The sequence below is a fragment of the Alnus glutinosa genome, chromosome 2, assembly GCF_958979055.1.
Source record: "Alnus glutinosa chromosome 2, dhAlnGlut1.1, whole genome shotgun sequence".
Taxonomy (NCBI): domain Eukaryota; kingdom Viridiplantae; phylum Streptophyta; class Magnoliopsida; order Fagales; family Betulaceae; genus Alnus; species Alnus glutinosa.
Genome location: NC_084887.1, coordinates 15,476,559 through 15,503,094, shown reverse-complemented (window position 1 = coordinate 15,503,094; position 26,536 = coordinate 15,476,559). Strand labels below are relative to the sequence as shown.

Genomic DNA, 26,536 nt, shown 5'->3' with positions numbered 1-26,536 from the left:
AGGGAGTGTCAAATTTGTTTGAAACTTACGGTTTTGAACAGGGATAATTTTGGAACATTGGGCCTTAAAATGTCACGTGCGTTGCACGTGACCTCATTTCCGTCCAAATAGACTAACTAAGTGGACGTAAGGTCCAGGTTGACACATGTGGCTAACATTAGGGGGATTATCTACCAATTTTTGAACATTTGGGGCCAGATCGCCATATGGTGGATATATCAGAGAGGTAAAGTGTAATTTCTCCTATATATATATATATATCACTCAATTTTTTTTTACTAATCTCTAAACTTTTTACCAAAAAAAAAAAAAACACTTAAATATATGGATAAAAAGCATAGAGATATGCTATTGGTCATTCTTCTATCCTCCCACTTTTTAAAATCATTAGTGGATATATGAGGTCCATGTGTGAGATAACATGGGCCTTATAAATTCAATGGTAATTTTGAAAAGTAGAGAACGAAAGAACGACAAAAGGAATTATTTTTTTATTATTTATATTGATTTGCATATATATATATATATATATATATATATATATATAGAGAGAGAGAGAGAGAGAGAGAGAGAGAGAGAGAGGGGTTGTGTTACTTGTGTATGTATGTTTAGGGGGTTGTTCATTCATTGATGAAAGAGAATACCCGTGGGTGCACATATAGAGTTTGAAGAGTGAAAAGTGCCAGTCCATCTACTCTATATTTGTTCCAGTGCGTTCGCTGGTAGCTTTCAGCAGTCAGATTGCCACTGCAAAACATACACTACTATGCCTCAGTTGCGTAGTGAGAACACAGAAAAAGGTCGAATGGGGGCACTACAGTGAGATTATTTTTGTGCCAAAAGCTGGTGCTACTTCAATGTAGCATTAATCTTTCATGCTTTCTATTGGTCAAGGTCGTTGGCAATGTTGCTTTAAATCTTCCAGGCAGCCCCATTTTTCTTTACTTGTTTTCCATTCCTAATGCAAAAACTACTATTACTTGGCAAGGCTACTTAATCATGGATTCTTAAATTTTTCTTCTTTACAATTACTCTCTCTCTCTCTCTCTCTCTCTCTCTCTCTCTCTCTATATATATATATATATATATATATGCAAATTTGTTTAAAAAATAAATAACTTATTCCTTTTGTCTTTCTTTCCCTCTCCACTTTTTAAAATTACCATTCAATTTGTAACACCCATGTTATCTCACACATTGACCTCATATATCCAATAATGATTTTAAAAAGTACGAGGATAGAAGATGGAAAAAAGAGCATGTCTCTACACTTTTTGTCCTATATTTAAGTGTTTCTTTTATGGTAAAAAGTTTAGAAAAAAAAAAAAACATTGAATGAGATGCTCTAGTTGTAACACCCCGTATTTTAAGATATTAAATAAAATATCTTAAAATATGATTTAAGACCTAACAATATAAATAGAATAAATATGAATATTTTTTAGATAAATATTCATCAATCCTTTTATTCATCAATTTTAAGTATAAATGTTTATAAGATTAAATATTTACTAGAAATATAATGATGGGTCTAATTTATAAAAGAGTTTTATATAAAAGAAAATTCGGATGAACAGTATGTCGATGGATCCACTTACTATTCATGTTGATCGATCCACCAAAATAGTCGATCGATCGACGGTGAACAGTGTGTCGATCGATCGACTTCTACAGGAAATAGATTCATGCACCAAATCTTCAAAAATCCAATTTTTAATACCAAATCTTCCCAAATCTTCTTCCTAGGCGTTGGATGCGATCGTTTTGGAGAAATCTTGGCCATCCATTTCACTATATAAGGAACCCAATCCTTTCCTTTCATCACATCTCATTTCTCTCAATTCTCTCCCAAAACTCTCTCAATTTCTCTCCCAATCTCTGTCAAATTTTGTCTCTCTCTCTCTTGGGTTAGTCTCTTTCTCTCAAGCTCTCTTTCTCTCTTTTTCTCCCTCTCTATTTCTCTATATCTCTCATGGTTCACCTACTGTGAAGGAAGAGGAGGAAGAAAAAAAATAAGAAGAGAAGAAGAAGAGAAGAAGAAAAAGAAAGAAATGGAAAAGAAAAAGAAAAGAAAAATGATATTTAGTTTTTAATTAAAGTTTTGTTTTAATATTGATTTTATGAGTTATTTATTAAGTAATCTAATGTTTTTAAGATGTGTTTTAAACAGGGTATTTCAAACGGAATATTGAAATATAAAAATACACCGTTATGATGCCCGAGTGAAAAATACATTATTTTACAAAAAGGTCATTATTCCACCCAAATTTTATAAGATTAAAATAAGAATTATTTATACTGTACCGCTTGTGTACTTTTAAAATATAAAACAAATTAATTATATTAATGGAGTCACTATGTCGATTTGATACAAAAGTAGATAAGCTTTTATAATGTCGTTTTACTTAAAGGGGTATTGTAGATGTTAATTAATAAATGCCGTAATAATAAATTATGTGGTAATATAATTAACCTAGTTTACGCCGTTATAATGTTTAAGCGACGTTAGAAATTGGGATAAGTGAATTACAAGTCAAAAGTGATAAAATGTTCTTAGTATTTTATACTAATATATTATCAAATGTATATAACTATACAGTCATTAATCCTGTGGATCTCTCTTTGTAGCAGAGAACTGTGAGTATTTCTAACTCATAGAGGGTGATGCTGGATTTCCATAATGTTATGATTTCTGTTTTATTTAATTGTTTGCGCATGTGGATTTTGCATATTTTGTATTTTAATTAATGAATTAAATTATAACAAAGTTGGGGGTTACGTCTGCTAACGGATCAGAGAGTGACGTCTGCCTAAGCCAAAAATATTAATAAATAAAAGAGTAGGGAGTTACATCTGCCTACAGAACAGGGAGTGGCGTCTGCCTATGCCAAAAAGATAATAAATTGTTAGAGGAGTGACATCTCCTTAGAACTCGCTAAACGGGAGTTACGTCTCCTATAACTCGATAAACGGGAGTTACATCTCCTATAACACGTTAGACAGGAGTCATGTCTGCTAGACTCTATTAAATTGAATTACTTTTCCTTGAATCTATGTGTTAGAGTTACGTCTCTATAAGATTAAATGCAAGAAGCTCATGATTCATTTTATAATAAGACTGTGCATATAAAACTGTCATTACTTTATATTATTGCATTGTGTTGCATTTACTTAAATAAATCAGTATTCATATCATTTTTTAAAACAGTGGACTCACTTTAGTGTTTTTGTGTTGTTGTTTTCTTTATGTATTGTTAGTTTGTAATTAGCCACATTCTATTGGACAAAATCACTTCTGTGTAAAGATGCTTTTTAACAGGGATTCTGCTATTCAAAATGCTTCCAGAGATTCTGTACAATTTACAAGTCAGAAAAATCCGGTTCCCTGTTAGCCGTCCGGACGACGTGTCATACCGTCTGGACGCCCATCTGTCCAAAGCATCATCTGTCCAGAAGACGTGGATTCCCGTCCGGACCTTCCTCTGTGTCGAGAAGCTTCGAGCTGCCCCAGCTTGCATCCGTCCGGACGATTCAGCAGCCCGTCTGGACGACACTCAGTGTTCGACAAAGCTTCAGGATTTTTTTCCAAAACACAATTATGGGAAGATCGCTGCAACTGTCCGGACGACGTGGATTTCCGTTCGGATGCACTCATCTGTAAGGCAAGTATCGCAATTCAAATCCAGACGTCCGGACACCAGTCATCATGGTCCGAATGCTCGAGCATCAGATATCGGAATTGCGTGCATTAGATCAGTCGTCTGGACGAGCATCCTTCTGGTCCGGAAACGTGAAGCCTCTATATGGAAATTACTTGCAACGGACGTGTGACCGTCTGGACGACAGGGCACCACCGTCTGGACGCAGCTCATTTCAGGAAAGATTTTCAGCAAAATTTTCAGAATTGATTGCACAGTTGTCCGTCCGGATGACCCATGACTACCGTCCGAACGATGCCCAGTTTTATCAAGCCAGACACTCATTTGAACCGCCAGCCTATAAAAAGAGGCCCCTAGGCTTGAGAACAGCAAGAATTCGTTATTGAATTCCATTAGTGCTTAGAGAGCTATATTGTGAGATTATTGAACTGAGTTAATCTCTCTGAAGCCGTTGCTGTGTGTGATGTTGCTACGCTTAATCTGAAGTCTATCTTAGGGGTTGGCCCTAAGATAAAGGATTCCATTGAAGACCCCTTCAGGTAGGAGACCTGGTTGGGTGGTGTTTGTGTTGAGTTACACGTTAGAGTGCAAGGTACGATCACTGCATCAGGGGTTTGTGAGTGCTACTACTTTGTAACTAGTCTTGTCTTCTGAATAATGGATATCCTAGGTTTGGCTGCCCCGGAGTGGTTTTTCTCATATTGAGTTTTACACTTCGTTAACAAAAATTCTTGTGTTATTTAAATTTCGCACTGTTATTATTTTGTTAATACTTTGTGCACACACACACACACTTAGAAGTCAAATTCAATTTTTCAATTGGTATTAGAAAAGGTACACTCTCTTAAGGATTTATCCCCAGAGTGTAATCCTCATCTCTTTGTGACTTCTATTTTTTTGATTACACCTTTTATCATGGATTTCTCTCAGTTATCTAAAGAAAATTATGATTTTGAGCTTTCTAAAGTTTTTGCTAAATTGGATAAAATTGTTTCTCCAAAAGAGCTCAAAAAGGTGAAGCTAGAAAAAGAGTCTTTGATTGTTCAATTATCTGAATCACATGTTTTGATTGACTCTTTGAGATCTGAGAATACCATGTTGCTTAATATTATTGACGAACATGAGAATAAATTGGCAAAATTCTCTAGTGATAATTTGAAGAGCATGCTTTGTATTCACTCAGATGCTTTTAACAAGCATGATTTAACTATTGATGATTTAAGTACTTCTACTTCACATGCTTCTGATTCTGAATTAGATAGTAAGCCTGTGATAGAAGATACAACTTGTTTAGATAATTCTTGCTTACATAAACATGTGATGCGAAAGTCCAAGGAATCGAGAACACGAGGTAAGTTTGTTCCTATTTGTCATAATTGTGGGAAAACTAGTCATATTAGGCCAAATTGTTATTTGTTGAAATCCCACAGACCTTGGATTAAGTAGGATGTTCTGAAGAAAAGTGAAATTGAAGATTCTTCATCATCTAAATATGTCCCTCCTCATAGGAGACATATAAAAGGTAAGGATAATGTTATTTGTAAGAATGCTAATCATAATTCTATGGAGAATGTCAAGAAGCATTCAAACAAAAGAAGCCTGCCCACCTGTCATCACTGCGGCAACACTGGTCACATACGACCCAAATGTCCACAGCTCCAGGCTCAGAAGTTGAAGGTTCAGAAGAAGCTGCCAACAAGAGCTACATCAGGCACTCTACCTCCTACGACTCTTCAGACTCCACGTCATCAGCAGAAGTTTGTTCCTGCCAATCAGAGTGGCAAACCAAAGAAGAACAAATCAAGGCGCTACAAGAGAAAGCCGCAGAAGCCCAATGGCAGCCATGGCTATGAAGGATTGAAGAGCCCAATACAAGGTATGCTAAGGAGTATGGCCAACATGGACATGACCCGCAAACCATCTCCACGGGTCAAGCAAGTATGGGTCAAGAATGATGAGACCATTCACCCCTTGAGGGGGAGTGGACTCACCTAGTAAAGGTGAAGTCTTACCATGCATAGGATTTTGGTTCCTAAATCCTAGTGCATGTCAGATATGTTTGCATTGCATTGTTTATCATGTCATATCTTATTCATGCCTTGCATTCTGTTTGAGGAACCGTTTATTTTATCCCCATATTTTTCTCTTGTTATCTTGAGAAACTTCTGCAGATATTTTTTTTGGGGATGATAGTAAAAGCACATTGGGCGGCTGCTTTTTTGTCTTCGTATTTCTAAACCTCTCTGCCTGAGGATAGGTTTGGTTTTACCTTTCATGCTGGGACTAGATGTCATTTCCTTTTCCATAAGAATGTCTTTGTTGTTTTTTGCCTGATATCTCAGTTAATTGTGCATTGATTAAATATGCTTATATATGATTGAGAGTTTAGGCATGATATCTGCTAAGTTTTCCTGTGGCATCTTAATGATAGACAGTTACTTTCCTCATGCGATGAAAATGTGCACTATCCAAGGCTCCCCTAAGGTACATCATTTTCCTCTCTGACTTCTTGCTTCTAGAAATTCTAATGAGAGAGATCAATGTCTTTGATAAGATGGTCAAATTGACCACATGCTAGTTGAACCTTGAGCGTAAAAATTCTGGCACTCTCTAGGTTGCAGCATCACTAGAATCAAGCAGTAATTCTTCAATTTTATGTGCTATATGCTTTCATTCACTGCTTCTGTGATGAAATAAGCCTTGTCCTTCATGGTGCAAGTAAAATTTTACCTTGTCCTTCATGGTACAAGTAAAACAATTAGGTGCTGCATCTTAGGGGGAGTGTATCAGATGAGGGTGGCTAGGCCCTAGTAATTAATAAGGTTTGACTTTTGACTGATCTTTCATTGATTTTCTCTCTTGTCTAGAAAATCTAGTTGCTTTTTGTCATATCAGTTAAATTCATACCTTTTGGGAAAAGTCTTCACACACACACACACAAATCGCATGAGTTGAGTAATCTATTTAAAATTTCTATCTGCAGGGAAATTTGTGCTTATTGAATACTTAACTCTCATTTATATCTTTGCATATTTTTGCAATGCTATTTGACTATTTTATCAGTTGATTATACATGCGTGTTCTGAAGCTAACTTTAGGAAAAAATAGTTTTCTGTAAATTTTTCTCCAGTTTCAGATTTTCAGTGTGAAGCATCCGGACGGACCTATTCTTAGGTCCAGACGAGAGCAGTCTTGCCATATGCTGACCTAGCAGTTGCCATCCGGACGGTTAAGTGACACATCCTAATGGGATCACTACAGGTTTAAGACTTGCGTCTCTTTTTGTGCCATACACACATCTTTGCATTTTTATTGATTTATCATGGCATGCTGTGTGATTTTCTCATGGATTTCTCCCTAGATTTTGGCATTATTTACACATCTCTTCTCATCCCATGATCTTCATTGTGTCTTCCATTATTCTTTTAAGTTTTTGTGCTTTTAGAATATTGGAATATTTGTTGGGATATTTTCTTGAGATAGTGTGCATGAAAATCCTCTTATGTCTGTGTGTTGGGTTGATATTGATATATCTAGGTCATTTGGATTACGATCTTTGTTTTTGTAATTCTTGGGCATCCAATTGACAGCTGTCATAATACCACTTTCTTTTTGGGACTAACATGATCTAATATTTCTTTGTGGTGTTAGTTTTAGGAATATTTCTGTTTAAATCTTTTCAGGAATATGTTGTCCAACATCTCCCAACACAATATCTGACAGATGGATCCTTTGGAAAACTGACAGTTGTTGAAGTCGGATGTTCAAATTCCAAAGGTCTCAGGATTAAGATGAGCTTTTTCCCCTAGCTCATGCAGAGCCTTCCGTTACATTCCCTCAGATCTGTATCAGTTAGAGGTTCAGTGGTGAATCTCTTCATTTATCTAGTAGACCAGTTGCTTAAAGGATGTCAATCTGCGGATAATCAGTTTCAGGCTTTGCAAAATCAAGAGATTGAAGATTTTTCAGTCTATGGTTCTTGGCTTCCTGAGCTAGAAGCCGAAGTAGTACAAATCCAGCTTTTTATACGGATTTCTCTCCGTTACTTGATTTCAGTAGATCAGCAGGATTTGGTACTTTGAGGATTTTTTTTCCTCTCTTTTGGGCCACTTGCGGACTCTTCTCTATTTTCCTATTGCTTTGGATTTTAGAACGTTTTGGTTTGTGGAGTATATTACTCTGTTTACCCTGGTCCTTCTGAGACCTATAGGGGGAGTAATTTTTGGTATGTTTGATTTTTATTACTCCATTTTACCCTTTGCCCCTTTATGACAAAAAAGGGGAGTAATTTTTGATTTGGACCGGGATTGTATTTTTAAAATCGGTCAAGTGATTTTTGTCCCAGAATGCCCAAAGGGGGAGTTTGTTAGTTTGTAATTCGCCACATTTTGTTAGACAAAATCACTTCTGTGTAAAGATGCTTTTTAACATGGATTCCGCTATTCAGAGTGCTTCCAGAAGATTATGTACAATTTACATGTCAGAAAAATTTGGTTCCCTGCCAGCCGTCTGGACGATGTGTCCTACCGTCCGGACGCTCATCTATCCAAAGCATCATCCGTCCGGACGATGTGCATTCCCGTCCGGACCTTTCTCTATGTCGAGAAGCTTCGAACTACTCCAGCTTGCATCCGTCCAGACGATTCAGCAGGCTGTCCGGATGACACTCAGTGTTCGACAAAGCTTCAGGATTTCTTTCCAAAACACAGTTATGGGAAGATCGCTGTAACAGTCTGGACGACGTGGATTTCCATTCGTACACGCTCATCCATGATAAGTGCTGAATGTTACACATTCAAGCCCCTTAATTTACATATGTTAAGCTCTTAGTTTTGTTATAATTTGATGTTTTGTGTTGTTTTTGTGTTTTCTTGTATTTTATAGGTTTTAGAAGAAAAACCGATCAAATTCCAAGACTATAATGAAGTTAGCAAACTCAGTTTTGGATAGATTCAAACTCCAAATCAATTTTGAATTTAAGGAAAGAGAAGTTGGCAAAAATTCGTTATCTTTGGAAAGAATCCAGAATGAGCACGTCTCAGTAATTTAATCATAACTTTCGGCTCAAGTATCAGATTGCAAAAAATTGGTGCGTTGGAAAGCTAATAAGAAAGCAAACAAATATGTCAGAAATAGGTTTTTCCTAATTCGGACGTTTTCCATGCCAAAATCGCCCCGCAATAAAAGACCGCAAATCTGTACGAATTTTGGAATCCTTTTCCTACTTGGATAGAAATTTCAGAAAAGGGGAAGACTTGTATTTATTTAGGTAGATATTTGCACAACAAGTTTTTGGCGCCGTTGCCAGGGATTGTGTTAAATTTTGTTTTTAAAGTTTTTCCTTTTATTTTAGTTATTTCTGTTCATGATAATCTAAAAATAAAAAATAAAAATAAAAAGAAGGCTTTTTTCCTTTAATTTTTATTTTTGTTTTTGTTTTCCTTTTGTTATGCTTATGTTCATGTAAAAAAATAAAAAAAAAAAAAAAAAAAAAAAAAAACGTATTCAAAGTTGAGGACGACATGGCAGAAGTACGTGTAGAGAATCCACCCGAGCGGAAGCCAATGAAGAGTTCCTTCATACCACAAAATCCAAATCAACCCTCTTGCATTGCTTTTCAACCAAATGTGCAAGGCAATTTTGATTTGTCTCCGTTGCTCAATATGGTTCCACACTATAGAGGCACACCTACAAAGGATCCATATCTACACATTCGGGACTTCTTTGATCTTTGCAAAACTCAAAACATCCATGGCTTAAATGCGGAAGGAATCAGGTTAATTCTCTTCCCTTTTTCCTTGAAAGATAATGCTAAGTTATGGTTGAATTCTTTGGCTGCAGGGTCTATTCACAATTGGGAGGAGTTGACCACAAAGTTCTTGAAAAGATTCTTTCCAGCCCAACGGACTAGGCAATTGAGGAGGGAGATTCAAACCTTCCAACAAAAAGATGGAGACCTATTCTTTGAGGCTTGGGAACACTTCAAGGAACTACTTCTAAAATGTCCACATCATAATCTATCTCAAGACGATCAGGTACAAGCTTTTTATGAAGGTTTAAATTATTCTAAAAAAAGTCTTGTAGATTCAGCTTGTGGAGGCATGTTAATGGAGAAGAATAGCGAGGAGGCCATAGAACTTTTTGAGACTTTAAGTGAAAACTCCCAACAATTCTCATCCCGTGGGAGGCAAGGACTCAAAAGAAAAGGCGTCTATGAAGTGAATGGCAATAATGGAGTTCAAACTCAGATGGCTACCTTGGAGAGGAAACTGGATATGCTAGTGAAAGTCATGACCACTCATAATATCTTTCTCATTCAACAGATTGCTCAAGTTGAGGTATGTGCCATATGTTCTCATTCTGACCACACCACTGAGACTTGCCCCATGCTTTCATTTACAGATCAGGAGCAAGCAAATTATGTGAGCCAAAATAATTATCCTCCAAAGAACAATCCATACTCCAACACATACAATGCAGGGTGGCGAAATCACCCCAATTTTTCATGGAGTAACAATCAGAATGTGCAGAATCCACGAAGGCAACAAAGAAATTTCCAGCAAGGATATAACTATCAAGCTCCACCACAAGCGGTCCAACCAAATCCAAAGCCAAAGAAGAATGACCTCGAAAGTGCTCTACTCCAATATATGACTATACAACAACAAAGCAATACTCAGACCAGTCAAGCTATCCAAAGATTGGAAACACAAGTGGGGCAGTTGGCCAAAGAGTTAAGTGAGAGAAAAAGGGGCGAATTCACAATAGAAGCTGACTGTGAACAAATCATCAACCACCTCAAAAGAGAAAGAGAAGAAGAGCTTCAAAGTCAGTTGGTGGCTAATCCTAGTGGATATTACGTGGAGGATTGGAGTTCTTCCTATCATGAGCAAGCTATCACAACATTGATGAGTGAAGAAGTGGTTGAAAATCATAAGGAAGAGGGGAAGGAGGAGCAAATTGAGGTCACACATGATCTACAATGGGAAAAAGGCAAGAAAGTGAGCACTGAGGCTTCTTCAACATTAACTCCTATTCCCGAATTACCAAGATGCCATGAGAGTAGTCTGTTAGGACCATTAGACGAGCAAACTGAGGTCATCAAAATAGAAAAACTCTCTAAGTATTCTCCTCATAGTATTTCAGTTCATGATTCCCTTCCGGATGAGAAATTGTTTGAGAATTCTCAGATTGATTTACCCCGATCTGTGAAAATTAGGAACTACCTTTTTGTAGGTAGAATTCATTCTCTATGGTCCAAGAGAAGAAAAGATTGGTGCTTCAAGTTTAAACTCAAAAGCTACTTCCAAAAGCGCTCGAGCAGTCTAGGAGCTCAAGCGTATCTGCCCAGATTAGTGGTACTGAGGCCACTGCATGCACTACAAACCCATATCCTTTAAAGAATTTTGGTTTTGTTTTTAATTATTGTTCATTTTATTTTGGTTAATTTTAGTTTTATTGTGGTTAATTTTAGTTTCTATTTTTATTTTATTTTATTTTATTTTTATTTTTTTAGTTTTCCTTTCCTTGGTTTTGTTTTTCTAGTTTTGTTTTTCAGGAACAAGTGTTTTTGCAATCAAGTTTGGGGGTATGCTACGAGCCATACCTAGTCCAACCAATTTTCTCATCTCCCGGGTATGATCTTTCCATTCTATCTACACATTGAGGACAATGTGTAATTTAAGTTTGGGGGTATAGGACACACACACACTTTTTGTTAAAAAAATAAAAAAAAAAAAAAAAATGAAATTGCATGTTCATGTTATTTTTAAGACTTTGGTTGATCTAAAAATTGTGATTTAAATTTCATTGGTGAGCTTAGAATGTTGAACACATGATCATTTGAAATTGATGCTAAAGTCCTACTACTTACTTTTGGCATCTAAGGATTCATTTGTTTCAATCTAAACTCTCACAAGCACATTAGCATATAATTTTTGAGGTATGATATACGAACCTGATTGTGTATTTTTCAATGTCTTAAGTGAAGCTGGGTGACTTGTTAAATGGATACCTTGGCATATTTATAATAATAATAATAATAACCATTTTTGAAGCTTTCACCGAGTAACTGGACTTCTTGCCTCATTAAGAAGTGAATGTTCACGTCAAAAAGTGAGAAATTCAGATTGGTTAAAGTCATGACTAGTTTAGTTCTGTAGCCTTTTTGACTCGAGTTAGTAAGCTCTTAGGGGTGTTTCAACACTTAATGCCTTAAAACCATCTGGTTTGGGAGCATTAGCCTAACACTCGTTACATGGGTCAATTAGAAAGCTTAAGAGAACTAAGCATTGCACAGTTTGAAAAAAATTAAAAATAAAATAAAAATAAAATAAATAAATAACAATAATAATAAAATAAATAAATAAATAAAGCTCTTGCTATTATGCCTTGGTTATTCAATTTGATGGGGATCCCAGTGAATTTTGAGATATTGAATCATTGCACATTGGAATTAATTTGAAGCCTCATGATTATGTGTTAGTTCACCTTACACTAAATTGAACTTATGATGCCTGAGCTTGTCGTTTGTAAGTGGTTAGACTTTGGAATTCTATTTTATATTGAAGATGGAGTTTCTCTTTCTAAGCTTGCTAATGAATGAGAATCATAATTTTGGTGACACTTAACTCTTTGGAATAAACATGAATTTTGGCATAATGTTTGTGGGTATCATTCATGGCAAACCCTCACGAGACTTTACTCGTCCACTAGGGAGTCCTAGGGGTTTAAAAAGCTTATTGCATACGCTAAATGCAATCGTGTTTCCCGCGACAGAGGAGGTAGAGTAGTTATTGTTTTAGTTTTCATTTTATTTTCAATTCTGCATTGCTAAGGGACTAGCAACATGTAAGTTTGGGGGTGTGATAAGTGCTGAATGTTACACACTCAAGCCCCTTAATTTACATATGTTAAGCTCTTAGTTTTGTTATAATTTGATGTTTTGTGTTGTTTTTGTGTTTTCTTGTATTTTATAGGTTTTAGAAGAAAAACCGATCAAATTCCAAGATTATAATGAAGTCAGCAAACTCAGTTTTGGATAGATTCAAACTCCAAATCAATTTTGAATTTAAGGAAAGAGAAGTTGGCAAAAATTCGTTATCTTTGGAAAGAATCCAGAATGAGCATGTCTCAGTAATTTAATCATATCTTTCGGTTCAAGTATTAGATTGCAATAAAATTGGTGGCATTGGAAAGCTAATAAGAATGCAAACAAATATTTCAGAAATAGGTTTTTCCTAATTCGGAAGTTTTCCATGCCAAAATCTCCCTGCAATAAAAGACCGCAAATCTATAAGAATTTTGGAATCCTTTTCCTACTTGGATAGAAATTTCAGAAAAGGGGAAGACTTGTAATTATTCTTTTTGGACTAGAAAACCTACTTAGAATTGTAATAGGAATTCTAGAGCTTCTAAAGCTTCTCTAATCCCTATAAATAGGCCTCTAGCCTTTGAAGAAAGACACGCAAACTTGGAGGAAGAATCAAAGACTACATCAAGGAGGTTCTTTCTAGTTTTTATTTTCTTCCTTTATTTATTTTCTGTATGTATATAATTTTAGTTTATATTAGTTGTAACTAATACTTTAGTTAGGGCTCGATTGAAGCCCTAATCATGTCTTTTTAAGTTTTTCAATTTGCCTTGCTACAATTTATATATTGATGTTTAACTTGATTAATTATAGTTTCTTGAATTCCTCATATGTTTATGTTTGGCCATCATATGCATGTGGTATGGATTTGTTATTTATGTCAATTTGGATGACCGAGTCCTGGGCATAATAGAGTAACAAAAGAACCCCGACACAGGTTCTTGGATTAATCAACATAAAGACAACTGGAATAGATACCATATTTCAATCTGAGTGTGTTTACCGATTTCCATAGATTTATGCTTCCTTGAAGAACAACTTAGTAGATACCATGCTAAATCCTTTAAGGAAGAAAAGAGTTAGAGTAGATACCATGCCTAACTCGTTGTTTAGGGAAATCAATAGCTTTAGGAGAAGATACCATTCCCTTGTGGCTGGTAAGCATTAAGCATCATGTTATGATTGTAGTATTGTGCATATTGCGAATCTTATTTGAGTATGATTAGCGGTGGATATCGAAGCCCTACCTTTTCTTCATAGTATTTTATATTCAATCTTTTATCCCGTTTTATTCAACATATTGCTTTTAGGAATTTCTCTTTAAATACAATTTATACCAATCCTCGTGGGAATGATCTCGTATTTGCCAGCTATACTATTGTTTTGATCTTGTGCACTTGCGAGTAAAACGTACAAGTATTTGCCTATTTATTTAGGTAGATATTTGCACAACAATCCATAAGGCAAGTATCGCAATTCAAATCCAGACGTCCGGATGCCAATCATCATGGTCCGAACGCTCGAGCATCAGATATGGAATTTCCGTGCATCAGATCAGCCGTCCGGACGACCATCCTCCTAGTCTGGACGCGCATAGCCTCTATATGGAAATTACTTGCAGTGGACGTACGACTGTCCGGAGAACAAGGCACCACAGTCTAGACGCGGCTCATTTCAGGAAAGATTTTCAGCGAAATTTTTGGAATTGATCTCACAGTTGTCCATCCAGATGGCCCATGGCTACCGTCCGGATGGCACCCAGTTTTATCAAGCCAGACGCTCATTTGAACCGTCAGCCTATAAATAGAGGCCCCTAGGCTTTCAGAACAGCAATAATTCGGTATTGAATTCCATTAGTGCTTAGAGAGCTATTTTGTGATATTATTGAGCTGAGTTGACCTCTCTGAAGCCGTTGTTGTGTGTGCTGTTGTTGCGCTTAATCTGAAGTCTATCTTAAAGGTTGGCCCTAAGGTAAAGGATTCCTTTGAAGACCCTTTCAGGTACGAGACCTGGTTGGGAGGCGTTCGTGTTGGGTTACACGTTAGAGTGCAAGGTACGACCACTGCATTAGGGGTATGTGAGTGCTACTACTTTGTAACTAGTCTTGTCTTCTGAATAATAGATATCCTGGATTTAGCTGCCCCGGAGTGGTTTTTCTCATATTGAGTTTTCCTTTTCGTTAACAAAAATTCTTGTGTTATTTAAATTCTGCACTGTTATTATTTTGTTAACACTCTGTGCACACACACACTTAGAAGTCAAATTCAATTTTTCATGTATTATGTGTCAAATCAGGTTATGAAGAAGAAGAATATCAGGACTATCCAGACACTTAGGTGGATCCTAACACTAGTATTTGAGGCTAGACCGCCTCCCTTTTTGGGAACTACCATGATGTAGTTCACTAACTTAGCCCTATAGACGATATCTATGTTTATGCTGTTATGCAACTCTAGTTGTCTTGGTTTGTATTACGATATGTGCCTTGTGAGGCATGACTACTATCTTTGTATGACTATGATGACTTACTTATTATATCTATCTTGAGGTATTTCAGTAGAAGCTTTGAGCTGTTACTTAATTCCCAAGTTTGTATTACATTTATATATATTCTATTGCCAACATTTAACTCTGATGAGTTAGTAATGTCACGTGAAAATTCAAAAAATTTCACTTACGCTTTTTGTATGAAATATTATTTTCCTTCTTTTGTCATTCTCTTATTCTCTTACTTTTTAAAATTATCATTAGATTTGTAGGGCCATGTTATCTCACACGAATCTCACAAATTTAATAGTAATTTTAAAAAGTGAAAAGATTGGAGAAGAAACAAGAAAGGATGCATAACATGTCTCTAGTCATTGATTTTAAATTTTAAGTTATTTTGTAATTCATTAATGGGCTTGGATTAAAGTAAGTCAAATTAGAGTTACGCATTTTGTTAGTCTAATAATGTTTTTTTTGATAAGTAAAACTATATTGAATAGTTAGTATACAAGTATTAACATATTAAATAGTGAATACTAACTATAGTTAGGTGTTAACTAAATAGCTAATACTAATAACTTGTCATAACATACTTAATTATTTATTATTTATATAGATTTGCATATATATATATATATATATATATATATATATATATATATAGAGAGAGAGAGAGAGAGAGAGAGAGAGAGAGAGCAATTGTAAGAAAGAAGAATTAAAAATCCATGATAAAGTAGCCTAGCTGAGTAATGGTAGTTTTTGCATTAGGACATGGAAAAAAAAAAAAAAAAAAAAAAAGAAAGAAAGAAAGAAAGAAGCAAAATGGAGTTGCCTGGAAGATTTATAGCAACACTGCCAATGACCTTGACCAATAGAAAGCACGAAAGACTAATGCTACATTGAAGTAGCACCAGCTTTTGGAACACAAATCATCTCACAGCGGTGCCCCCATTCGACCTTTTTCAATGTTTTCACTGGCCAACTGGGCATAGTAGTGTATGTATTGCAGAATCAGTTTGACTGTTGAAAGCTACCAGCAAACGCACAAGAACAAATATAAAGTAGATGGGTTCGCACTTCGCACTCTTCAAACTCTATACATGCAACCCATGGGTATTCTCTATTAGCAATGAGTGAATGGCCCCCTAAACATACATACACAAGTAACACAACCCTTCTCTCTCTCTCTCTCTCTCTCTCTCTCTCTTTCTCTCATCTCGTCTCGTCTCATTTACGAGATGAAAAGGACAAAACTCGAGAGAGTCTCATTTACGAGATGATAGGGACAAAACTGAGGTCCAATTTTAGAGTGGTGCAGCAAATAACAGAAATGCTTGCTGCACAGGTGGGTCCCACACATGTGAGTGGTTGTGCACAACAACTAGTTGTGCAAATAGCATCCCCCAGCAAATAATTGTCATTTTCACGTAGTTTTGTTGTTTTTCGATCTATGAGCTCTCTGTCTCTCTGTCTCTGTCTGTCTGTCTGTCTCTCTCTCTCAACATGTTACTCTATGAACAGCGACGCGAGAGATTGACATGCACTAGTGTTTAAAGGAGAGTACAGACAAGCGATTCTGAGCATTATAGGCTAGCTAGCCTAGCTCCAGAGGAGGAGATTCAGTAGGATCCCCGAGAACAAAGATGTGTATTGGGTGGAATCATGCGATCACAGTTTAGGAATGTGTTCCACGCGTAGCTTGTGAATAGGGCTTCTGTACCGCTCTTCTTTTCTCTACACTAACACCATTACGTGTAAGGAAAAGATATTTTCGATTTCTCTTGGGGAATGAGCCACCTCACTCACCAGCTGGTTTTATAGGCCCCGTTTAATAACCCCCTTCCCTCCCTCTCCCCTTATTTTCACATCTCTCAAAAAACATGAACTTCAAAACATTCTTAACCTTTTTTTACTTTTTATTTCACATCAAAAAAAATTTATTATTATTTAAATAAAAAAACTCACCACAATACAAAATTTTTCCATTTTTCCATATATATTCTTTCTACTTTATATCACATAAATCACTTTTTTACTTTCACTTAACAAAAAAATTCCCCCATAAGGGGAGGGGAGGGGGGTTATTAAACGAGGCCGTCTTTTTTAGAAATTTTCAAAATAAAGCAAATCAATCAATCCTTTCACACTTTCTTCTTCTTCTTCTTCTTCTTCTTCTTCTTCTTCTTCTTTTTTAGTACATAGAAAACAACAAAACTAAGGAACAAAGAAAGAAGAGGAGTCTCTTCCAAAACAAGGAGGAAGAGAACCAGAAAAAGGTAAAAGAGATCCAGATAAAGGAGAAAATGTGGGAATGCAGCCAGAATGATTTCTAGTTGCGGCCCAATTTGCCACATAGTGGGCACAGAAGTTTGAACCTCGGTTGACTTTGCTAGCCTTCCAAATAGATATTGGTGGGATAATGGAATGGATTGTGGACATAATGGAAGCAATTAGCCAGTCTTGAGTGATATCAGGACGTTGAAGTGCCAGGATTACTAGAAGCGAATCACCTTCTAAGATAAAAGAAGGTAAGCCCATAGAGATTGCTAAATGAGTGGCCAAGAGAGCTGCAAGAGCCTCACCATAAATTGCAGTACATGGGGGACTAACAATGGAGATGCATTGAATAATGGATCTAGAAGAGTCCCTACAAATTGCAGATTAAGTAGAGATAGAATCTCTAATAGTTGTGTCATAATTTATCTTTAAGTAGGGAGGAGAAGGAGACCGCCAAACTTCAGGAGTGGGAGTCAATTTTGTCTTCCAACCAGAGTGATGCTCCAGTACGGTCTTGTTGATGGTAGATGAGATAACTAGAGCATTCGGGATAAGACCATCATGATGGGCTTTATTCCTGATGAACCACAGATAATCACAAGCTATAGCAGCAAATATTTGGAACAAATGTATCTCAGCCTGAGGGATGCCAATCATGCGATGTGGATTGAGAATAATAATAAGCCAATCTGTAATGTCAGTCATATCTAAAGGCCAGAAAGAATGGCGCCAAACCACACGTGCAATAAAGCATGTGAAGAAGAGATGTAAAAGAGAGTCTAGAGGGAAGGAACAAAGAGAACAACTAGTGTCAGGGAGGAGGAAAGGATAGATTGAGAAATTTGAGCTTTGGTGGGTACAACGTTCCAAACCATCTTCCAGAGAAAAAGCTTCAAGCGATGATTCAGATTAAGCTTCCAAAGAGATTTCTAGGAAAAAGGGAAAGAGGGGAAGGATGGGGAGGTAAACTAGAACAAATATGATGGTGTGCTAATTTAGTAGAGAAAGCCCCCATGGAGGAGGGTGTCCAAAGAAGGAGATCATAAGTGGATCGAATGGTGATTTTGAGGATTTCAGAGACAATGCCCGGATCAAACAGAAAAAATAGAAGATTCTTTCTCCAAGACTTAGTAGAAGGATGAATAAGATCAATGATAGCCAATTAATGGGTGGAAGGGAAAGATGGTAGCCAAGGTAAAGGGATAAATGAGGGAATGTTAGGAATCCAAGGTGAAGACCAAATTGGGAGAATGGAAGTAATGTGGGGAACAAAACAAGCGCCAGCGAAAATTATTGGGAGTGTAGCCTTAATACCATTCCAAATGCAGGAACCAGAGGTAAAATAAGATGATAAGAAATTACCATATTTGATATACTTAAGACTATCGTGATTAGCAAGAAGTTTCCATCCAAGTTTGGAGAGAAGAGAAAGATTAACATTCTTCATCAACCGGAAACCAAGACCGCCCTGATCCTTGGGCAAACATAAAGAAGACCAAGACTTAAGTGATAAGTTACGGCTTTGTCTTTAGGAAAACCCCACCAGAAATTCTTGAAAGCCCTATCCAAAGTATTGCAAAAACCAGTTTGAAGCATAAAGGAGCTCATAGCATAAGAGGGTATAGAAAAGACCACCACCTTAAGTAGGATAGATTTACCTGCTTGAGAAAGAGCTTTGGATCACCAACCTTCAATTTTTCCATGGATCTTGTCCAACTGCTTTTTTGGATTTACCAATTAGAATAGGGAGACCAAGATGTTTAGCTATAGCTGGTGTAGTGGAATAGGGAAGAATATTCTGAATTGAAGCAACAGTGGATGCCAATGTGTTTTTGCTAAACTGCAATGAGGATTTGTGGATATTGATTGTCCTGACCAAGAGCAATATTTATCCAAACAAGTCTTAATAATAGTAGCTTCTCCAGAAGTAGCATGGGTAAAGATAACCAAGTCATCAGCAAGGAGGACAAGCTAGAGCAATTTTAAAACCACGTAAACTACTATGAAGCAGTCGTGAGATTACTTCAGATCCAATAATGAAGAGAAACGATGAAAGTGGGTCACCTTGCCTGAGACCTCGAGAAGGGGAGAATAAACCAAAAGGACTACCATTAAGTAAGACTGAGAAGGAGGATGTAGAAATACATAACCAAATCCAATGAATCCATCTCGGGTGAAATCCAAGTTTTTGAAGAATTGCCAACAGAAAGTGCCATTCCATTTTATCAAATGCCTTTTCCATGTCAAGATGAACCGCCATAAGACCACCACGGCCTCGCTTAGATTTGAGAGTATGAAACATTTCATGAGCCAAAATTGAATTATCCTATATATGTTGAAAGGGCACAAATGTTGTTTGGAATGGTGAAATAATCTTGTGGAGAAAAGGCGTGAGCCTAGTAGCAATGATCTTAGAGATGATCTTGTAGATGATATTACAAAGACTGATAGGGCAATAATGCTGAACAGACGAGGCGCCAAGCTTCATTAGAATGAGAGCAAGAAAAGTATGATTTTGTTCTTTGAGAAAATGATTATTCCTGAAAAAATTCCAGACAGCTTTGAGGACAGTCAGTTTAATACTGTTCCAATATTTCATATAGAATAAGGTAGTAAAACCATAAGGACCAGGGGCCTTGGAAGTATCTAGACTGGCAAGAGCAGCATAAATTTCAGATTTAGTAGGAATAGCACATAACAATGTGTTATCTTCAGCTGAGACGGAACAATCAAACATATTTAGAAGCTCATCACCATAAGTAGGAGTAGATGAGGCAAAGAGATCACTAAAATGGGAAACAAAACAGTTGCCAATACGATTCCTATCAGTGAGCCAGCCACCATTAGGAGACTGCAAGAGATCAATAGTATTTCGTCTCTGACGAATAAGAGTACTAGTGTGGAAAAATTTAGTATTGAGATCCTTGCAAGTGAGCCAAGTTTCCCTTGATTTACTTTTCCAAAGAGTTTCTTCCTGGAGAAGGTAGTCATTCAGTAGGGATTTAAGATGAAGCTCAAATACCAAATTTGTATCAGATGGGGGAGCTTGTTGAATCTAGTCAAGAAGGCTAAGAATAGAATCCAATTTCCAACTAATATTACCAAAGTGGTTTTTGTTCCAAAGCTTGATAGCCTGCTTAGTGTGCTTAAGTTTGCCAAGCAAACAAAAAGCAGGGGAGCCAGAGATCGATTTAGACCATGCTTCATTTATAACAACACCACAAGTAGGATCCTGAGTCCAAAATTCTTCAAATAGGAAAGGGCAGGGGAGAAAGGGAGAGGGAGGGACAGTGTTTAACAGTAATGGATTGTGGTCAGATATATGGGCAGGTAAATGAGTAATAGAAAAGGAAGGGAAAAGATGTATCCAGTTGTTTGTGGCAATACCCCGATCAAATCGTTCCTTAATCAAACTGCAGCCTTGACGATGATTTCACAAAGTATACGGATTACCAAAGAAACCCATGTCAATCATGCCAAATGAATCCATAAAAGAGCTAAAATGATTACTAAATGAACAATTCACAGGACGGCCACCAAATTTATCAGATTGAGCTGTTATATTATTAAAATCCCCAATACAAAGCCAGGGAACAGTGTGGTCTTCACCAAACTGAGCTAAAACATTCAAAAAATTAGAAGTGTGCTTCTGATATGGGGGACCATACACAAAAGAGATCATTCACGGAATAACAGAATCCGAATAACACCAAGCAATAATAATTGCATTAGAAATAAACACAGGTGTTAATTTAACATCAGTTTTCCAGGCTAACAAAATACCACCTCTAGAACTAGAGGGAGGAGCCTGGGCAACTAAAGTGAAACCAAGTGGAGTTAAGATAAAACTAACAACATGATGAGCAGATTTAGTTTCAGGCAAAAAGATTATATCAGGAACAGATTTCCTGATCATGGCTTACAAACTACGAATTATTGAGGATTGAGCCAATCCTCTACAATTCCAGGGTAATATTTTCATAGAGCAGGAAGGGGCATGGACTAGCCAGCCACCTCAAAAATTATGGAATAAATAAAAAAACCTGATAAACGTAAATGGCCTTCGGAGAAATCATGGTGAAGAGATAGAACCAGGGCAAACTCGGTGAGAACTGTTCGATTGCTTCGTTAAAATTTTTGAATCCGTGAAGGGTAAAACAGCCTCACCAAGAAGCAGCAGTGGATAAGCCTCTTGAAGATTGGGTTGAAGAGAAAAGAAATTTTCTAGGGGAAGATGAAAATTTCAAAAGGGGGTGAAAATAGGTGACAAACCTAATAGTTTCCTTGCTCTTGGTAAAAGAGAAGGCTGAAGAAACAAGCCACAGAGATTCGGAAAAAGGAGAGAAAACTGGACAGATGACTAGGTGGAAAACAAAGAAATTTGTCAAGGGAAGATGATAATTCAAAGGGGCGAAATAGGTTAAAAGACCTAATTTTTCCTTACTCACGATAGAGAGAAGGTAGAGTTTATCTCTTCCCTTCTTTTTTCAATGCTCAGAATATCCTTTCACACTTTCACTCCCTCCTCTAGTCAGTTTTGGGTGTCCGGGGTTGAACGTTAATGCTCCTATTTATGACCTCAAAAATATTATTAGCCTTGGGCAGTGGATTACTATTAGGTCATCCCAACTACACTGATGCTCTCTCTCTCTCTCTCTCTCTCTCTCTCTCTCTCTAAGAGTGTGGAGAAGAAACAATGATATTAAAATAAATTAAAGACAAAGTACAGGATAATAAAATAGACACAAAGATTTTAAGTGATTTGGTCTATGACCTATATTTACAGGATAAGGACTACATTTTACTTTTATTTGCTTTATAAAGTTACATAACAGAGAATCCTATTTATAAGGAGGTGGAGAGAACATGAAAGATCAAAAAAAATGAGATTTAATTATATTCAAATTTGATTTGATCGATGGCAATCGATTACAATTAATGCTGAAATCAAATCTCATGATAACAAATCTCGATCACAATATATATTCTAACAAAACTCACATGCAATAATCACAGTAATTTATATTTATTATTTTAAAAAGAAATTTAAATATTTGAGCATTTATGTAGTTAGTTTAATTCAAATTCTTGTCAGCAACAATAGAAAATAAATTTTGTTTGGACAACTAAAATCTTTTTTTTGAACATGTGGACAACTAAAATATGAAATACTTGAAAGGCGAAGGGAAATTAAATTAAAGTTCAAACAAGCTCCTGATACAAAACTTACCAGATTTTAGTAGTACTTCAAATTTCAAAAGGTTCCAAAGATAATGTAAAAAGAAATTGATTTCAAGGTGGCTCTCTACAGTATGAGGGCCATAGTCATGAAGAAAGGACGATGATGGAGTCCCACGTAGGACTTCACGTCCACACCAAGCTAACCCACCATGGAGGTTAATGACACAAGTTAAGATCATGGAAACGTGGAGGACTCTAGACGTGGGTAGTTGAACAATTGCAGTTCATGGCCATGTGAAGGACTATCTAGACATAGGTAGTGGTGTGATCCAGTTATTCATGGGTAGTTTAATATGTTAGTGGGTAGTTTTATTCTCAGTTACGTAGCTCTAGTATAAGATGGGTTCTAGAGTGTGGAGAAGAGATTATTGAATATTGTATTGACATTTGTCATTGTGGTTTATATCCAACCCTAATTGGATTCATTTGTAGTCTCTCCTACCGGAAAGTAGTCATTATCTATCTATTTCTATTCAATTAGTCGTGGGTTCCTATCAACTTGGTATCAGAGCCGTTCCACCATTCAGAGCATGGATACAAACAAAGATCGCATCAAGAAATGAAAATTAGAAATTTAGGAGCTGAAAGAAGTAATGCAAAAGATGAATACAGAATCATAGTCCAGCTTTGCGGAGCTTAAGGAACTCTTCTTCAAGGGTTTTGAACATGGTGAATCATCTGCAGACAAAGGAAACGGATCGTTTCTGGGTCACGAAAATCATTCTTGCGAGCACTCGACTGGTTCTAAAGGATCGAGTAATTTCACTAAGTTGGATTTTCCTCAATACTCGAGAGACGACCCCAACGTGTGGCTGAACCGGGTAGTTCAATACTTCGACTATAAGCAAATACCGGAGGAGCAAAAGGTATCCCTAGCAGCCTTTCATCTCGAGAGTGAAGCCAATCAATGGTGGCAATGGGTTCAAAAGTTGTACAAGTAAGAACAAGTAACCCATCACATGGGAAGCCTTTGAACGGGAGTTGCTGATTCGATTCGGTCCTACCGAAGTCAAAGATTATGACGAGGCACTTTCAAGAATCCAATAAGAAGGGACATTGCGGGATTATCAACAAGAATTTGAGCGTTTGGCAAACCGGGTGGTTGGGTGGCCTCAAAAGGCACTCGTGGGAACATTCCTTGAAGGGATAAAATAGGACATTGTATCTGCTGTGCGAATGTTCAAATCAAAGACCCTTTGTGACGCCATTGAGCTAGAACACATGAGAGATGATAATCTCTCTAGGGACTGAAAGATTGCAAGCGGTGAAGGGCCAATTGTGTCGAAAAATTCATTCGGGTACTCAACACATACTACACGCCCATATTCATCGGGTGCTGCCAAGAAACTGTCGTGGGAAGAAATGCAAAAAAGAATGGAGAAAGGCCTGTGTTTCGGTTGCAATGAAACGTTCACATCGGGACATTGTTACCAAACACCTCAAGCACTCTCTATTGAGGTTTCTGCAACGGGAGGAAAAATTTGAGAAGTTTGAAAATGGCAACACCAAAATTGTGAGTGGTAAGCGCGAAACCGAAGAGGTTGAACCTCTCATCAATTTCTCCACATGAACCTTGAAGACAATGTTGTTAGGTTGTGATTGGCTACATTCTGATTGGACAAAATCACTTATATGTAAAGATGCTTTTTAACAGGGTTTCCACTATTCAGAAGTGCTTCAGAAGATTCTGCACTGTTTGCAGTAAGAGATTTCGATTCCCTACCAGCCGTCTGGACGATGTGTCATCCCGTCCGGACGCCCAGCTGTCCAAAGCTTCAACCGTCCTGACGACGTGTCATCCCGTCAAGACGCTCATCTGTTCATAGTTTCCAGCTGTCCAAATGACATAACATACCGTTGATAGTGTTGAATGTTACACATTCAAGCCTCTTAATTTCCATATGTTAAGCTCTTAGTTTTGTTATAGTTTGATGTTTTGTGTTGTTTTTGTGATCAATTTTGAATTTAAGGAAAGAGAAGTCGGCAAAAATTCGTTATTTTCGGAAAGAATCCAGAATGAGCACGTCTTAGTAATTTAATCATAACTTTCGGCTCAAATATCAGATTGCAACAAAATATGTGGCGTTGGAAAGATAAGAGAAAATTCAACAAATATATGAGAAATAGGTTTTTCCTAATTCGGACGTTTACCATGCCAAAATCGCCCCGAAATAAGAGACCACAAATCTGTATGAATTTTGGAATCCTTTTCCTACATGGATAGAAATTTCAGAAAAGGAAAAGACTTATAATTATTCTATTTGGACTAGAAGACCTACTTAGAATTGTAATAGGAATTCTAGAGCTTCTAGAGCTTCTCTAATCCCTATAAATAGGCCTCTAGCCTTTGAAGAAAAGACACATAAGCTTTGAGGAAGAATCAAGAGCTACATCAAGAATGAGGTTTTTTTTATAGTTTTTATTTTCTTTCTTTTTCTTTATTATTTTCTTATGAGAATGATTTCCATCCAAATTATGTGTAACTAATACTTTAGTTAGGGCTTGATTGAAGCCCTAATCATGTCTCTTTTAGTTTTTCAATTTGCTTTGCTACAATTTATATATTGATGCTTAACTTGATTAATTCTAGTTTCTTGAATTCCTCGCATGTTTATGTTTAGCTAGCATATTTTTGTGGTATGGATTTGTTATTTATGTCAATTTGGATGACCGAGTCCTGGGCATAATAGAGTAACAAAAGAACCCCGACACAGGTTCTTGGATTAATCAACATAAAGACAACTGGAATAGATACCATATTTCAATCTGAGTGTGTTTACCGATTTCCATAGATTTATGCTTCCTTGAAGAACAACTTAGTAGATACCATGCTAAATCCTTTAAGGAAGAAAAGAGTTAGAGTAGATACCATGCCTAACTCGTTGTTTAGGGAAATCAATAGCTTTAGGAGAAGATACCATTCCCTTGTGGCTGGTAAGCATTAAGCATCATGTTATGATTGTAGTATTGTGCATATTGCGAATCTTATTTGAGTATGATTAGCGGTGGATATCGAAGCCCTACCTTTTCTTCATAGTATTTTATATTCAATCTTTTATCCCGTTTTATTCAACATATCGCTTTTAGGAATTTCTCTTTAAATACAATTTATACCAATCCTCGTGGGAATGATCTCGTATTTGCCTGCTACACTATTGTTTTGATCTTGTGCACTTGCGAGTAAAACGTACAAGTATTTGCCTATTTATTTAGGTAGATATTTGCACAACAAGTTTTTGGCGCCGTTGCCGGGGATTGTGTTAATTGTGGTTTAAAAGTCTTTCCTTTTATTTTCGTATTTTTTTTTTTCTGTTCATTAAAAAAAAATAAAAATAAAAAATAAAAATTCTCATCCGTTTCTTAGTTCTTTTCTGCAGAATTTCGAATTTGGTATTGTGGACGAGCGCACAAGCCATATACGCTCGAGCACAGTTCTTCCAAACAGCAGTACTGAAGCTGCTATCCACGGTTACAGAATTTTCTGTCTATGCAAGGTCGTCGATCTCAGAATTCAAACGTTATTCCATACGATCCAGAGATCGAACGCAATATTCGACAACCAAGAGACACCTCAAAATCAGAAAATATATTCAAAGTTGAGGAAGAGATGGCAGAAGTACGTGTAGAGAATCCACCGGAGCGGAAGCCCATGAAGAGTTCTTTCATACCACAGAATCTAGATCAGCCCTCTTGCATTGCTTTCCAGCCGAATGTGCAAAGCAATTTCAATTTATCTCCCCACCTGCTCAGCATGGTTCCACACTACAGAGGCACACCTACGGAGGATCCTTATCTTCATATTCAAGACTTCTTTGATCTTTGCAAGACACAAAACATCCATGGCTTAGACGCTGAAGGAATCAGGTTAATTCTTTTTCCGTTTTCCTTGAAAGATAATGCTAAGTTATGGTTAAATTCTTTGGCTGCAGGGTCTATTCATAATTGGGAGGAGTTGGCCACAAAGTTCTTGAAAAAGTTCTTTCCAGCCCAAAGGACTAGG

The 26,536-nt window shown here is 36.8% G+C and overlaps 1 non-coding gene across 1 annotated transcript; it reads right to left on the bottom strand.

Annotated features, from left to right (window-relative positions):
* Positions 1 to 9,571: 9,571 nt before the first annotated feature.
* Positions 9,572 to 9,678, bottom strand: LOC133862102 (small nucleolar RNA R71). Its single transcript, XR_009899126.1, has one exon. It is a non-coding gene; the product is annotated as a small nucleolar RNA R71 (small nucleolar RNA).
* Positions 9,679 to 26,536: the final 16,858 nt, after the last annotated feature.